The 10,529-nt window shown below is 45.0% G+C and overlaps 1 long non-coding RNA gene across 1 annotated transcript; it reads left to right on the top strand.

Annotated features, from left to right (window-relative positions):
• The first annotated feature begins 6,853 nt into the window (after positions 1–6,853).
• On the top strand, positions 6,854–7,282 carry LOC147976558 (uncharacterized). Its single transcript, XR_015602150.1, has 2 exons — positions 6,854–6,931; positions 7,056–7,282. It is a non-coding gene; the product is annotated as an uncharacterized LOC147976558 (long non-coding RNA).
• Positions 7,283–10,529: the final 3,247 nt, after the last annotated feature.

Consider the following 10,529-nt stretch of genomic DNA (forward strand, 5'->3'; position numbering starts at 1 on the left):
ACCCACGGAGAGAGTTGGGGATTTCGATATTTTCATATTTGAGTTCTCTCAAATTTTGGGAATAGGATCATTTGATTTTATTTATTTTATCATCAATTATTTCTATTACAAGAGAGAGGGAATAAAATGACTTTCCCAAAATAAAGAAATATTGAGAATTTACTAATAAAATCAAATAAGATTTTTATTTCAGAGTTTTTCGGTGTTTTATTTGAATTTAGGAAAAAAGTGCGTTTTTCAAAATTGCATTTAGGTCCCAAATAAATATTCACCTTGTGAGGCTTGATTTTAGAAGCCCGTGAAAATTTATTTCGGAATTTTTGGAGTCCGTTTAGTATTCCTTTTTATTCTTTTTCTTCCGAGCGGAATATTAAAAAAAACGCGCCGCGCGCCGACTAGGCCAAGGCCCAGCCGACGGCCCACCCCGCCGCCTGCCGTCTCCCTCCAGGAGACCGGAGCCGCGCCGCCGCCCGAGTCCGGCTCAGAGCCGCCCCGCCGTGCCCCCTCCCCCAAGGCAGCACACCCCCCCTCCTTAAATACCGGACCCCCCGCCGCCCCTCACCTCACCCCGCCCCGCCGCCCGTGCCGCCGCCGCCCGAGCCGCGCGCCGCTGCCCGCCGCCTCCCGTCGCCGCACCGCGCCGCACCCCCGCCGACCCGCCGGAGCCCCGCCCCTCCCGCCGGAGTCCCTCATCGGAGGTATAGCCGCCGCCGTTCGCCGTTCGGTTTTTTTAAAAAAACCAGCTCGGTTTATTTTTTTTTGAAACCCTAGATTGGTTTATTTTTTCCCTGGTTTATTTAATTAGTGAACGTTCACCGATCCGTTCATTTTAGCGAACGTGTTCACCGGTTAGTTTCTGTTAACGAACGTCCGTTCGATTAACTGTTCGTCAATTTTCTTTTCTCGGATTAAATCCACGATTTTTCTGATCGCGATTCGTGATCCGATTTTCGTTTTAGTTTAACTTTTCGCTCGTTTATCGGAATCAAGCGATTCAAGCGCCTAGGGTTTTGTCTCAAAACCCTCTATCCGTTTAACCAACTTAAACAAGGTTTTGCCACTGTAAAATTTGCCCTAGATCCATATTGCTAGAACGAAGTTGTTTTCTTTCGCCGTTTGTCTTTCGTTGCTTCGTTCGATTTGATTCTTTTGCCAACCGGAGTTCTTAAGTTGAACCTTCTGGTTAGATCTCTTATTTGAGTTTTACCTGTGCATTAGATGAGTACTTATTGTATGCTCGTTTGTTTGTTTGCGATAGAGTATCCGGAGTGCGCCGCATGTTACTTCGAATCGCTAGGTTTCCCGGATCATCAGCAAGGCAAGTAACACTTTGATCATACCTTCTCTACTACCCAGTTTTCTTGCATTAGATCAATCCTCACACATTGCATGATTAGGATCTAATTAAATTGTGGGATGGGAAGTAGATGAGGTAGTACCTATTACCAGTTTATTTTCAAACCTTTGGGAGTTACTTCTACGTTTGCTTATCATGCCATGCTATGCTAGTAGACGTGGATTGGGTGAGTGAAATCCATGACAGATGTGAGATTGTTAATTAATGGTTTATCTAAGGTGGCAACTTAAACACACATCTGGGTGGATTGAGGCACCTGGGTATTCCAAGACTTGCCTGTTTTCTTTTGGACCGCCACCCAGGCTCAAAGGGATCATAAGACTATTCATACTAGAAACTTCCGTGTGCAGCCACAAGCTATTATGGGCTCTAGCATAGTTGACTAAGTTGTGCGAACTCTTATAGTGGTAGACTAGCAGATGTAGGGGATGTAGGTGGTACGGTCTACCCGATCGTAAGGTGCTAGCGCTTCTGAAAGACTATGTCTCGGTCATCCGTCTTCTCAAACACCCTGTAGTGCGAGAAACCAAACGGAGGCGATCGAGTCTTGTGGGGAAAAGTGCGCAAACCTCTGCAGAGTGTAACAAACTAATCATGATTAGCCGTGTCCCCGGTTATGGACATCTTGAGTATCTAGTACCTGGATTTTCATGTGAATCTCAACATGTTACTCTAAATTAATTTTGTTGGGTTATGTTTAATGATGATGCTTAATTGGGATTGAGAATGCTGTCAACCATTCTCAATGTTTAACAACTACCATGATAGTTAAATAAATTTATTCCTTTGAAGTAGGGAAAAATTGGCTTTACGCAAAAACTGTAACCATAGAGCTTTCCACCAGCCAAATATGCATATAGTATAGCTGTTTCATTCCATTACTCTCTATGTGTTACATTGACAGCATATTCCATGTGCTGACCCGTTTTCGGGCTGCAACGTTAATGTTGCAGACTTTTCAGACTACGATTGAGGAGTTGTAGGTCGTGTTTCTATACTCAGTGATGTCGTTGGAGTTGATGGACTCACTTACCTTCCAAGCCTTCCACTGTTATCGTTATTAGATGGCCTTAAGCCATATTTATTGTAATAAGTTCTCTTTTGAGACACTCGATGTAATAAGTGTGTGATTGCTACTCTGCTATAAATCCTCCGAGTACTGTGTGGTGTTAGCATTACTGATCCAGGGATGACACCGGAGCACAGAGATTAGACTGTTTGAGGTCTGGTCGCTACAATATGAGATTCTCTATTGACTAGCGTGGCCACGGTTTATATAAGACATCGGAGGCCTAGGGTTTAGGAGAGTCCTTGTCTTGGGCGCCAAGTCTTGTGGAGTCTTCCTTGTATGCGGTAGGGGTTGTCCGAACTGGCCCATGAGTATGCGTCCATGGGGTCCTCGGCCCAATCTAACTGATCGGGAGACAACATGGTGAGTACCCCCTAGTCCATGACACCGTCAGCGGCCTTGGTGCAGGAAGGAGTAACATGAGTTCATCCTCCCCCTCTTCCTCATCACCCCCTTCGGTTCCACTGGCATGCTCCGTGTCGCCACCATCGTGATCGACAGAGTGTTCATCGTCCTCTGTGGTCTCCCCAGTGTGCTCTCTAGCTTGTTCTCCAGCATCTCCTTCGTCATGCTCATCAGCACCCTCTTCGGTGTGCTCCACACCTTTTCCCCTTGCCACCAGCTTTGGCTCTTTCCAGGAAATGGGAAGCCTTTAGCCTCTTTGGCCCTGGCCTTGAGTAATGTGGGCTCATCATTCTTGGTGGGGTGAATCATGTTGTCCTCCACACCCTGACAACCTCCTCCTTCAAACCGGCAAACCACTTATCCACCTCCTCCTTGGTGGGCTCTGTCCACTGCTCCACGACACCCTTGGCGTCACATTTTGGCATCTTAGCCAGAATATCACCCTTGGCGGAGTTGTTGCAGAGAAGAGCCACCTTCTACAACAAGAGGAATTCACAGCCTCTATTAAAGAGTTGGCAGATGAGCAAGTAGTATTCCATTACCGACAAGTTATTATTGGACCTAGTGTGCAGGCGCATCGGATCGGTGGAGTTCTCATACTCCCATGCTCGTCGGTCTCCTTTGTGTTGTAGTGGGGCGATCCAGCGACGGGTGAAATCTGCCCCCACCATTTCAATGGTCAAGCCGACAACCTTGAGGCTGAGGAGCCTGTACAGTGCCATCCCCAATTTGATCGCTGGGCTCGACATTGCTCCAGGAGTCATCCTTCTCGATTTTCTGAGTTCGAAGACGGCAGAACGAAGGGATTTCTTCTTGCTTGATCCAACACCAATCTTGCCTCCACTTGTTCCACTTTATGTGCAATTTGCCCTCAAGATAGTATTTCTTCATTCCTAATATTGGAACCCAAGTAACGCTGCCAGAGAGTGCGTCACCCCCAATCCGGGGTACGAAGAAATGCCAGAACAGAGCAAGATTGGGTGCTACCCCCAGGAACTTTTCGCATAGGAGTGTGTAAATGGACATGCAGGTGATAGCATTAGGGGCAAAATCGAGCAAATGAAATTCATATGACCGCATGACCTCTACAAAGAAATCCGAGAAGGGCGGACAGAGTGCACAGTAAAAATACCTGGCAGAGAAGTGGAATTGATTGGCTGCTGGTGCAGCAGACCCTAGAAGGACTTCTGTAGCCAGATGGGCATCGGTCTTGCTTGACTAGACGTACGGATATTTCTTGGTTAGATCACCGACCATCAATACCGACAAGAAGACGACGTTCTCTCACCGCCGTCGTCTCTCTCTCTCTCTCTCGCTCTCGCTTCTTCTTTTCCGCCTCTAGGTCAGTTGCCTTCTTCGCCTTCCTTGGGGCCATGGCAACCGCGGGGGTGGGGGATTGAGGAATGGTGCGGTGGAGTGGCGACAGAAGGATCAGAGTGCTCTGTTCTTGCGCAAGGAAGGAGATGAAGGAAGCGACTTGCTAGATTGGAAAGAAGGGGGTAAATGAGCAGCGCCTCTCGCAGATTCCTTTTTACGAGGAAGGCATGGGGGCTGGCTCTTTACTGTCCTACATGGCTGCGCTTTTCCAGGCGCAGTACCATTGGCGATCATTTCAATCCACCTCTCCAACATTCCACATTTAATGCGGGTCATGGGGGCGTATTAAAAGAGAAGATTACAATAGTTATCCTCTGCCACGGGTGCTTATGCACTGTTTGGGCCTAACCCAATGACGCCTCGCATGCGTGTATGGCGTAGGCCGGGGGGCTCCTGTCGATGCACTAAGATATGGGTGCCTTAGTACCCTGACTTGTGCACATGCATTTATAGCCTTCCCGCCATCAAAGGCTTGTCGGAGGATTACTGCAAACATACTCATGACATTGGCATACAAGACCATGGAGAAGACCTCTCGATGGGTAATTGAGAAGTACTAAGTTAGTACTAAGGTCAAGATTCCAGTTGCCGACAAGCTCAGCACTGACAAGCCAAGACCCGACAAGCTCCTTGTTGAGGAGTTCCCCCTTCTCGCTTCCTGACTGCTCCAGCGCATCGATCAGCTAATGGCTTGTCAAGATTAGGTGTCGAGCGGGTAGGTAGCCTAAGGAGGATCACCAGGACGCGTGTCAACACGTTGCATGCAAGTCAACTTTATTGACACCCATCTAGTGGACGTGTCAATATGATAGGCTCGCCCAAGCTAACAACACAGAAGGAGAGATGCCTTTTGCCAAGGATCTTTATCAGCTCACGGTGCATTAAATGCCCTTGTCCTAGTCCGGTAGGATTAGGTTGGATAGCATCGAGGCCACTATTCCATAAGATGGAATGACCATGTTGCCACTATGATGACCACTTTTGTCTATAAAAGGAGGCCCATGGCTACCTTGGCACAAGTCGACACTTTGCGCACGCTTACACAGTAGCTGCACACCTTGCACGTGCTTCTCCGGCAAGCTGCACTTGTAACTTGAGACCCTAGTCAAACCACCAAAGAAGAGGAGTAGGGTTTTACGCCCCCATGATGGCCTAAACCTGGATAAACCTCGCACGTGAGAACTGCTAGATTTGCTCTCTGTGCTCATTGAGCTCCCTAGCCGAACCATGAAACGGGCCTAGCCGGTCCAATAGATCTTTGTACCCCGACATGAAGGATTGAGAAAGCACCTGCTAGAGGAGGCTGGCAGTGCTGTCGTCGATGCAATGAGGAAGCCTCTGCTTGCGAATTTTTGTGATTTAATGGATGGATGCATGTCGAATGGAAGAGGTTATTTGAATGATCTTCTTGTTCATGTAGGACGGGATTATTTCCAGAGTTCAATAATGTTTATATGCCACCAAACTCAAGATTGCACCAATGCAAAAATAGCTGGATCGACACTTTGACTGATGGATGTCTCTAATCAAAATCCTTGTTTTGTTGCAATAATGCATATTCTTACATTCACATATTGAAACACTTTGAATCATTGTTGTGTGTGTAATTCTACACTGAATTAATTCATGTAGGTAACTACTCAAGAAGAAGATTGTGTTGTTGCTCAAGAACCAGACAGTGACAACCTGCTAGTGAGGCAGCTATTGGAGCATCAGAGCCCGTTCAAGAAGAAGATTGCATTGCTGATCGAGATACTCGGTGAGGATGAGAGGGACAACAATGACATGGGAAGAGAAGACAACTCATGGGGAGGAGAAGAACAAATGACAACAACCACATGAAGTACATAATGAACCAAAATAGCTATGTTAGAAATGATTGATGTTAAAATCACTAGGAAATCTAGGTCCCCATTGCTATGCACGGGAAATTAACTAGTCTCAACTTACTAATAACAATGTAAGGTTACATCTTTCACTTTTCTTTCCACCACCCCTTCATCTAACCTTTGTTGTATATGCTAATCAATCACCTTAATTCAGTCCCCTTCTGAATCAACTCCACTTTAACTACATACCACATTTCTCATCAAACTATATGGAAAACCATGTGTAGAATTTGATAAACATTTATTTACACAATCACATTAATATGGACAGGTAATAACATGCTAACATACTAGACTATATATATCCTGTTGCAACGCACATGCATTACCCTAGTACCAATAAAGGCACAATCTTTTTCCATCGCCTATCCCTAAAAAATCTATCCCACATGCCAAGATTAATGTGCAACATTAATCAGGTTCCTCATGTTCGCACCATAGAAATCTACTTGCAATCTTCAACAACTAATGTTGACCTTGGATCTAATGAGTGATATGACCTAAATCTGGATGAATTAATCAAAAGCATTTGTTTGCTCTAGTACATATCATCAAAATTTGTTCTAAAGCTTAACAATTAATGTTGGAGTTAGATATGGAACCTAAATATATTTTGTTTGAAACATATGAACTAGGTATATTGATAAAAATAAAATGCCCAATATCCATCATACATGTCATTAAGAAATTTATGCATCACACAATCTTTTTTAGCCCTATAAATACATGTACATATAAATGAACGCCCATTCAAATTGCTCGCTATGGCTTGCAAGACCACTGTCGTTGTCGCTATTGCATCTATCTTTATGCTAGCACTCATCATGTCTTGTGGTAAGGAGAAGAGTGTGTTGCAAACTTGAATTTACATGACATTGATCCTTCCATATATTGCTTATTGAACTTACAATATGGGATAAGATATTAACATACATATTTTACTCATCAATTAATGTAGATATGATTGAAGGGAGGTGCACACAACATCATGGTAAACTACCATGTAGTGACTCTAAGATCTGTGAAAAGTGGTGTTTTTCCGTTGAATATCCTCGGGGTGGGTACTGTGAGATTAAGGCTAGTGGAGGTTTTTGTGTATGTTGTACGTGATCCGTCTCGTACTAATAGTTTGTACCGGTGAGTTCTTCATGCAAAATAAATAAATTTCATTTATTGAATGCATCATTAGTGTCTGTCTGATGTCTCTAAAAAGAAGCATTTGAGTTAAAAGAAGGGAAATGAAAAAAAAACTCCAAAGTAGAAGTTGTTGTGCATCTAAAAAGGCAGTCTTGAGTTTCTCAATGGCAATCGAAATGGCTTGCGAGTAACTATGGTGCAGGATGAGACTATAGTCGCTTGGGCGGGCGGGAAAACATATGCTTCAATTAGTTTCCTTGGTTAGTGCCCCCAAAATCTTGTTCCAATCTTTAACAACTATAATGAATATCTTGGATGTAAATGAACATTATGGGTGAAGGTCCTCCTCTGCTCCCGGGATCAAATGAGCTCGAGATGAACAATAAAATCCTGAAAAACAGAAAAAAATTCAAAAATTTCTTATTTTTTTGTGGCAAGATTAAAACGAGACAATCACTTTTTGCGAGCAGAGCAGTATGGCAAGAAGCAAGCCTAACTAGAATGATGTCCTGTAAACATTGGAATAATTCTTCCTCACCTTTTCACCACTCAGCGGAAATCTGAGATGGACAATAGGAAGGTGCAATTTTTTTGAAGTACGCTAGTGAATGGAAAATGTGTTCTTCAAGTTGAATTATAGATGGTCTTTCGCCCACATAAGACAATATTTCTTGATAATCTCCATGGCCCATGTAGATGTAGGACAGAGAATTTCCGTAGCTTCTATTTTTCCTAAAGCTAATGAACCGAATAGAAGAGAAAACGTGGAATCTATACTCTGTACCTAATACCTAATACCTATACCTAATATCTAATTACCTAATAATATTAAAAGAACGAAGCTTTCATAATTCTCCATCCGTCATTTATCTATATCCGTTAATTTGATGTTAACCACAGAAATTGACGGCTAAGATTTAAAAATATATTGCATTAGTTCTTTTTATCTATACTAGGTAACTGCCCGTGCGTTGCAATGGGGCACAAATATTCTAATAATTTAGTACAATCATGGCAAATATATTCCCTTACAATCCTCATGCACATCTTGCTGAATCATGTCTTGTTCATAAACATTTAGCTAGAAAGCAAATATAAGATGTAATGCAGCCTTCGGTCCCATTTTTATATGGACAGAATTTGAACGAGCAATGAAACCCCAAGATTGAGTTCTACTCCCTCTATAAAAAGATATTTTTTGACATTATGACAATGTCAAAAAATGCCTTATATTACGTTGCAGAGGGTATAGTTGCTTGTGTTTTCCAACACCGGCACATACATAATCATATTGTTGTCTACCCCGTTTGGGAGATGAAGTGTATTGTATGTCTAATTTGCAAGTGAAACGACGGTTACCTGCACAGGAGACGACATATTAAATTTCTTATTTACAAAAATAATGAAAGATGCATGCAATGATCACTCTAAATACAGAGTAGTACAACATGATACGTGGCCCAGCTTTCACCCCTATCACCTCGCTTTTCCATGATGATCGAGTCTGGAGAAGAAATCCCATCAGCAGTGCCCATGGCATATGATCACAATTTACAAGTTATACATTAACATATATCAACATACTGGAATGTATGTGTAAGATGTGATGATTGCACGATGTATTGCTCCTATGCATAGGCACGTATATATGATGTACAAAGGTGGGCCACAGACCTCAACTATATAAGGAACTAGGAGGCGGGCCCAATACACAATATGCACATAACACATATACCCAACACCCCCCGTAGTCGAAGCGACACCGCTGCTGATGCAAAGACTGGACCGGTGTTGGGGAACGCAGCAGAATTTTAAAATTTTCTACGCATCACCAAGATCAATCTATGGAGTCATCTAGGAACGAGGGAGAGAGGAGTGCATCTACATACCCTTGTAGATCGCACGCGGAAGCATTCAAGAGAACGGGGTTGATGGAGTCGTACTCCTCGTGATCCAAATCACCGATGACCTAGCACCGAACAGACGGCACCTCCGCGTTCAACACACGTACGGTTGGGACGACGTCTCCTCCAACTTGATCTAGCAAGGGGGAAGGATAGGTTGATGAAGATCCAGCAGCACGACAGCGTGGTGGTGGAAGCACCGGTGATCTCGGCAGGGCTTCGCCAAGCTCAGGGAGAGGGAGGAGTGTCACGGGAGGGAGAGGGAGGCGCCAAGGGCTAGGGTGCAGCTGCCCTACCTCCCCCCACTATTTATAGGACCCCTAGGGGGGGCGCCGGCCCTAGGAGATCCAATCTCCAAGGGGGGCGGCGGCCAAGGGGGCGGCTTGCCCCCCAAGCCAAGTGGGGCGCCCCCACCCCTAGGGTTTCCAACCCTAGGTGCATGGGGAGCCCCCAGGGGGGCGCACCAGCCCACTAGGGGCTGGTTCCCCTCCCACTTTAGCCCATGGGCCCCTCCGGGATAGGTGGCCCCACTCGGTGGACCCCGGGACCCTTCCGGTGGTCCCGGTACAATACCGATTACCCCCGAAACTTTCCCGATGGCCGAAACTTGACTTCCTATATATAAAATCTTCACCTCCGGACCATTCCGGAACTCCTCGTGACGTCCGGGATCTCATCCGGGACTCCGAACAACTTTCGGGTTACCGTATACTAATATCTCAACAACCCTAGCGTCACCGAACCTTAAGTGTGTAGACCCTACAGGTTCGGGAGACACGCAGACATGACCGAGACGACTCTCCGGTCAATAACCAACAGCGGGATCTGGATACCCATGTTGGCTCCCACATGCTCCTCGACGATCTCATTGGATGAACCACGATGTCGAGGATTCAATCAAGCCCGTATACAATTCCCTTTGTCAATCGGTACGTTACTTGCCCAAGACTCGATCGTCGGTATCCCAATACCTCGTTCAATCTCGTTACCGGCAAGTCACTTTACTCGTACCATAATGCATGATCCCGTGATCAACCACTTGGTCACATTGAGCTCATTACGATGATGCATTACCGAGTGGGCCCAGAGATACCTCTCCGTCATACGGAGTGACAAATCCCAGTCTCGATTCGTGCCAACCCAACAGACACTTTCGGAGATACCTGTAGTGTACCTTTATAGTCACGCAGTTACGTTGTGACGTTTGGCACACCCAAAGCACTCCTACGGTATCCGGGAGTTGCACAATCTCATGGTCTAAGGAAATGATACTTGACATTCGGAAAAACTATAGCAAACGAACTACATGATCTTTGAGCTATGCTTAGGATTGGGTCTTGTCCATCACATCATTCTCCTAATGACGTGATCCCGTTATCAATGACATCCAA

This window comes from Triticum urartu, chromosome 4A (assembly GCF_056163025.1).
Source record: "Triticum urartu cultivar PI428250 chromosome 4A, HENAU_Tu73, whole genome shotgun sequence".
Taxonomy (NCBI): domain Eukaryota; kingdom Viridiplantae; phylum Streptophyta; class Magnoliopsida; order Poales; family Poaceae; genus Triticum; species Triticum urartu.